The sequence below is a fragment of the Ochotona curzoniae genome, unplaced genomic scaffold (genome assembly GCF_017591425.1).
Source record: "Ochotona curzoniae isolate NIBS_2020 unplaced genomic scaffold, NIBS_Ocur_1.0 scaffold_1037, whole genome shotgun sequence".
Taxonomy (NCBI): Eukaryota; Metazoa; Chordata; class Mammalia; order Lagomorpha; family Ochotonidae; genus Ochotona; species Ochotona curzoniae.
The window spans coordinates 3,159,789-3,166,856 of NW_024467083.1; positions in this window are offsets into that span (position 1 = coordinate 3,159,789).

The window sequence follows — 7,068 nt, forward strand, 5'->3', positions numbered from 1 at the left end:
AATGTAAATAAATCAATCTTTGAGAGACTGAGAGAGTCAGAGAAAGAATTCACACAAAGAGGTTACTTCATTACAGTGTTGAGGAACTAAAGGTTTCAGTGAATTATGTGTAATAAAAAAATGCTCCTGATCTTTAATTCAGAGGAGGGTAAAAAAAGTGATTGTGATGCATGGAATTTAATAATTCATCTGTAGTGTTTAAACAATTACAAACTGTCTTGAGTGAAAACAGAACCAACCAAAACAAACATCATTCCAACAATTATTTCCTCCAAATCTAACAATAAAGGAACAGTAGGAGCAAGCGTATAAAGCATTCTTACAATAAAAATTTCACATAGAAAATCTTGAAAACTCAAAAAAAATCAAAGTTGTTGTTTTTTCAGTTCCATTTTTAGTTAGTATTCTTTCTAGTCAAAACTCATCTACTTGAGTATCAGCACCTTGGGCAGATACAGAGCACTAAAGAGCTCCACCTTGCCTGCTCTCATGGACAAGCCAGCCTATTGGACGGCGGCTCGTGAGACTGTGTGCTGTGTGGCCTATGGTAGCACTTTTCACCAATCCAAAATCATTTATCCCTAGCTACCCTCTTTTAATTTGGATTAACCAATGTTAACTAGGATCTGAGTGAGTCCTCCGGGCAGCCATCAGCACCTGACTTAGGAGATGACTGCACTTTTTCAGAGAAAGATGGAGAAAGAAGAGTTAAAATGACACTTGAAATTTTGCCTAACAATGCTTTAGGAAGTTCAGACAAAGCAAAGTTCTTTAGCCTACGGCTTCCAAAAAAATTTCTCATTCATTTCCACTCAAGTGGCCTAGCACTCAGAAAACCAGAAGCCAAGGAAATAGGAAACATATTCCATTGTGCTGACAGTAACATAAAGTTATAACTCCCCCATATAATAATTTCAGAGGGTAGTGTATAATAGCATGATTGCATTCACAACTAACAAATAGGGAGACAGCTTTGACAAAAACCAGTTATTCAGAGAGCTGATCTGAGGTCATAGTACCATATGTGTTAACACCAGGGAGGAAAATGGTGCTGAAGTCAAGAGCATCTGAAATAGCCTCCAAATGTCAAATTGAAAAACTAAGGAGAGAAAAAGATTGCTACCTTCCAGGGACTGAAGTGTAGGCTGAAGTGCTCTCCCTCAATTAGGCAAAGTGTGGTGCAGCTGATTAACCTGAATGTTACCTTGGTAACCCAAGAATTATTCTCTAAATGAAATCTGCTCAACAACAGGTACCTTTAATCAGAAAAGAGCCACATGAGCATTTTGAGTGAGACAATCATAAATCTTACCATTCATGAAATAACACTCTTTTTTGACAAGAGGCAAGGATGGCCACCGGTTAGTAAATGAACAATAACAGAACATGAGTGTTAGTTAATACAGCTCTGAAACATCCAAAGCTTCGAATCCAGTGTTGAACATTATAAAACAGTGCCTATGGAATAGAATCACTACATCAGCTGACATACAGAAAACAGACATTACCAAAATGCTCTATGACTTGTCGATGGAGTCTGGTTTACTACAGGATGCATGACAGCAACGTATTTTTAAAATACTGTTTTTGTTCTTAATCTTCCACACAAAGGCATGGAGGCCATCGACATTCATTGCACTCATGTTCTTTCTTTATATACTTTTCCATTTCTCTAAGTGCTTCCATAAAAGAGAAAACCTGCAGTTTAGGTTGCAATTTTTCCTCTTGATACAATTAATTATTGTATTTTTAAATAATAATAATAATAATAATAATAATAATAATAATGAAATTGGACCCTGGATCCCAGTACTTTCTGGTGTTTCTGCTGAATTATGAAAGCCTCTCTGGGCCTTTCAGGGCACTGGGAGCAGTGATAAACATTTGAAAACTAAATGAAGTCTTTAAAGTACTCAAAACTGCCCCCAGGACATGCTTGTGACCATCATCTTGAACTGGAGTCTAAAGAGTGAAGTCCTAGGGCCATATTTACAGCTTTAAAGAAATATTTTTAAATTGATGGTGAGTCTTTTAGAAGCTGTGATCAGGTATGGGGGAAGAGGTCAACCGTGCACTCCTCCGTGTGGCTGTGCCTTTGCCAGGGGCCACTCCTTCCACAGATCTCAATGCCTTTAGTGCTGTCAGAGGGAGAAAGAGCTGGACAGACTGCGGGAAGGGCAGCTGCCCACCTCTGTTTCCTCCTGTTGTTAGTGCCGTAATAGCATTCTTTTCACCCCATAACCATATATTACCTAAGGCAGGATTTCTCAAAGATAATCTTGGGAATACCTAGTGAAATGGGACATCGTCTTTAAAAGGACTCAAGGCCAAATGAAGTTCAACGTGTTTCTTTGTGAAGGATTTTTGGAGCCTTTTGTGCTGATAATTCATTGACTTCTGCTAAGCAGTGGGTACACAGTGGGGGATAAACCAACTGTGCAGTCAGTCCACTAGGATGTGCAGGTGAAAATGTCAGCCTGCGTTTTATTTGGCACTTTGTTATCTAAGGATCTTTGATATCCTTTGTACAATGTATCTGAAATGCAGTGGGTATTAATATCTCCAATTATATCCACGAATTAGCTGGGTTTCTTATCTTGATTAGTGCTATCACCTGCTCTGTACTTCAGGCGTGAGAACTGACAGTTTCCCTCCACTCTCTCTCACCCTAGAAGACAGTTGTTAGCAAATCCTCATCATCTTTTCTTCCACTTCCATTTGCATGCCCAAATCCTAGTTTATACTTTTTTAAATCTCTTTATTCATTTATCTGAGAGACAGGTATATATGCAGAGATAGCTCCTATCTGCTGGTTATCCTCAAATGCCCACAACATCCTGGGCTGGGACCCAGCCAGGCCGAAATTGGAAACTCAATCCAGCTCTTACATGAAGGTAGCAGGAATGTAACGATTTGAGTCATCACTATTACCTTCCAAGAAAACTAGTAATGAGCTAAAGTCAGTTGTCAAAAGCTTGGATGTGGAACCTCTATGCTAAATGTTCACCCCATTTAAGCCCTTAATTTTTACCTAGCCCCACAATATCAGTTGTATCAAGTACTCTACCTTGCTTCAAAGACATACACGTAAACACACTTCTACTATCCAACACAACAAGATGTCATACATACTGCTCCAAGAGTTTTTATAGCTTCTTACTCCGGGATACCAAGATCTCCAAGACTTGATTTCAAAAATCCAGTCTTGTAATAGTGCTCTTTTTCCACTGAGTTCCTGCAATACTAGTCCACCAAGAAATTCCAAACTGGCTAGGGAAAACTTCTGTCCCCTACCTGCCAAATGAGAAATCACCCATTTTCCAGTTTCCATCCCACAACATCCCCGACATCTCTCCTGACCCCTACATTCAGAATGGCTTTCTGTCCCAGCACTCCCACAACATTTTATGTTTCTCACATAGCTCTAGGCACAGTCTACCCTGTATTCAAAATATTTTATACGTCTGTTGCCTTGTGCCTCACCTTGTGCCTCGTGAGATACTGAAAAACAAAAGCTACCTTTTTATATCACCCCAGCATTTGTAGCAGACATATAATAGGCATCCATTACTATTTGCTGAATGAACTTGAAACATGTTAGCCTGGAAAGACTTTGGTTGAAAATGGCATCTGCCACAGTCTTGTCAGCAGATACCATTCAAATGAGAACAATTTACATCAGGTTGACCAGAGGTGTCCAACTAGACATTTACAGATAGACTCAACTGCTCTAGAGGGAGTATTAAGGAGTATTAGGTGCACTTAAGAAAATACTATCACTCCTTAAAGAGTCAATGCACCCTTTTCAGATGGAATAGATGTTCTTACTGATCAGGTCCTCTCAGAAAAATCAGAGAAAGGAACCGAAACAATGTGCCAGCTGCCCACTGAGACGACCGCTTTCACTTGCACTGTGTGTTGTGAACAGGGTCACTGTTTCTGGCTTTCTATTGCCCATGAGTTCAGACAGTCTACATGTCGTTTCCTGTAAGACAGATTCTACACATATCATTAAGGTAGTAACAATAATTTTTCCCCAGTAGCCATCCTTCTCTTTTCTTAATTAATGGAAAATTCCTCCAGAGTTTTAACTAGCAAGATAACAGCCCAGCTAGGGAATGCATTTTTCAGCATCCCATTTAAGTAGGTGTGACCTTGAAGTTAATTCTGGTCAATAACATGAAAGCCAAAGTGATTTGTACCACTTCCTCCAGGTCACAAAGAAAGCCGCTATCCCCTGTCTTCTTTCCTACTGCCTGTGGGAGGAGACTCTGGTATGAGGGTGGGAAGCCTGCCCTGCCGATGAGGTCAACACCCTGGAGACAGCAGAGACAACAGCACAGCAGGATAGGAGGAATCTGACTGTCTGGATCAAAACCATCCTACTTCCCTGGTCTCCCACTTTCACAGAAACATAAATGATTTCACTGTTTTAAGCCTTCATTTTCCTAGTCTCTGACAAAAGAGCCTAACCAGTCTGGTCTACCCAATGCCCTTATACCTATTACCCTAAAGTTACATCTGTTACCTTTAAAGTGACAGCAAAAACCAACCAAACAAACAAACAAAAAAACCAAACATCAACAACAAAACAATCCCACCAGTGTAGATAGGTATACTGGACTAGTTATATCCAGAAAAGAGCAGAGCCTAACAGAGTGTAGACAAGTGTCTTTCAGTGTACAAGTGGAAAATAGAAAAGCTAGAAGAACAGGGGCTGGTGCAGGATGCTTCATGCAGCTTTGTTCTCTCAACGAAACAAGTGGAATAAAAGAGAAAGGTAGCAATGTGGAAAAGTTGGAAGCAAAATGACCTATTGCAAAGTTCCAGCAAACAGGCAACCATAAAATCGTTCACCATGCTAGGAGCTCCTTACGGGAAGTGGCACTTGATCTTTGTTTTCTAAATCTTCCAGTGCCTTATAAGCAAACAATAAATGTTTTTACTATGGCTAAACAAATGAACAACCAACTGACAGTAACTGTTCAATTTTCTATTTCAGTGTTCAACTTCCTATTAATCATTCATCCATGATAATTATCCTAATGGGAGCTTTAAAAAAACACTTCAGCAATTCTGAATTCAGTACACTCCTGGGTAGCAGTGAAATCCTCAAGTGACAACCTGCCAGAATGATCTCAGAAAGCAACAGGGAGCAGCCAGGAAGGCAAGGAGCAGATGCCAAAATTAGGAAGTGGTTTACACCCCGGCAGATGCAGACCTGCAAAGGGTGTGATGGATTGCAGCACAAAGAAGAGCCTCTAAGTAGGTTTTGCTCGGCATGGCATCAAGTAAGGAGTACTGACTGCGTTCAACAAAGTTAAAAAAAAAAGTGTCTGTATCCTGAGATGGCAGCTTATAAAAGTGTCAGTCTCTAAAATAAATCAAGTAGAAAATGGAAAACATATAAATATACTTGTTGCCAGCAACACTAAGAAAAAAAGCCATTTTAAAGGAGTTTTCCTCATTAACCACACAGCAAGTTGAACTTAACAGGTGGAGTTTCTGGACTAATAAAGTTTTCTACTCTTATATCACAAGGTTGGAGGGTCTTGTGGGAACAGGGTTGACGCCAAAGCCCCAAACCTCAACTTTTGCCCTCTTCTTGCCACTACAACACAACCTGTATCTCTCAAGTTTTACCCATATGACTTGTAATTTCCTTGTGACAAAATGGAGGCTGAGAATTTTGTTCTTTCCCTTCATTTACTGCCTCTTGCATGATAACAGTACTGCAATTGTAAGAACAAATTTGGGAGGAAGGGACAAACTGCTACTCACAGAACAAAGTATTGTGACTTTGAGGTACCTGAGAGTGGTCCATTGTCCTGCAATATATCTGACCATCAGCCAAAACAAATGCTATTTTTTTTTCAAACTGGAGCTAACCCCTCATATTTTGCAGCATAGATGCAAATGTTCCTGAACAGACTATGGCACAGACCTGATGATGCAGCATGATGCAGTAGTGAAACCATCAACCATAGGATCAAAGACTGGGCTAGTTCTTGCTCAAATGTCTTACTTTTCTCAAAGTTTCAGTTTTCTCATCTTCAAGATGGAGAGTGTCTATGTACAGGACATCTTTAGGTCAACCAATAGAAAAACAGATCAACTAGGTTAGAGTGGCCACATTTTTAAACATGTATTATTTTCCAAGCATGACAGACAGGAGAGAGTACTGGCAATCAAAACAGCCATGTTGCTTCTCTGCAGCAGGCTGGGAGGGGAGATAATCTTTAAAAAAATTATTTACTTTTATTGGAAAGTCAGATATACAGAAAGAAAGAGAGAGAGAGAGAGAGAGAAAGATCATCCATCTGCTGATTCACCCCCAAAGTGGCCCCAATGGCCGGTCCTGATCCGATCTGAAGCCAGGAGCCAGGAGCTTCTGGGTCTCTTACACTGATGCAGGGTCCCAAACCTTTGGGCCATCCTTGACTACTTTCCCAGGCCACAGGAAGGGAGCCGGATGGGAAGCAGGGTCGCTGGGATTAGAACCGGCACCCATATGAAATCCTGGTGCGTGCAAGGCGAGGACTTCAGCAGGTAGGCCACCATGCCAGACCCAGAGTTGATCTTTTGAGTGCAGCATCGGAAGAGTGCCTTTAACCATGCTCCCCAAAATCTGACATCTTTCCCAAGGGCTGGAGAGCCTCTGTAGTCACTGCAAAGACTGAATCTACTTTTATTTTGAAGTGAGTTTCTTCAAATTGGATCTCAATTTTTGCTTGCATCTCTACCCAGTTAATCATTAAAAATTTCAGAGGACTTACAAACATGATGTGGTCACCAAATTTAAAGAGATGAAGATCAGGGATCAAGATTCGAAAATGTTTATCTTCCCTTTCTACTCCCTTATTTCCTCACATATACCACCAGTTTTCTAAGTGTCTGAATATTTGCCTTATGACACTGTTAGCTCATCTGTACTTGACAGAAATATCTAGAACTAAATAAGTTACTTGGCTATTTCTGTTTTTAAATGTTTGTTGATTTAAAAGGCCGACAACAGATGTAATGGCGTCAGGATGAAATCTGGATAAAAATCAGAGTCAGAAATTCAAT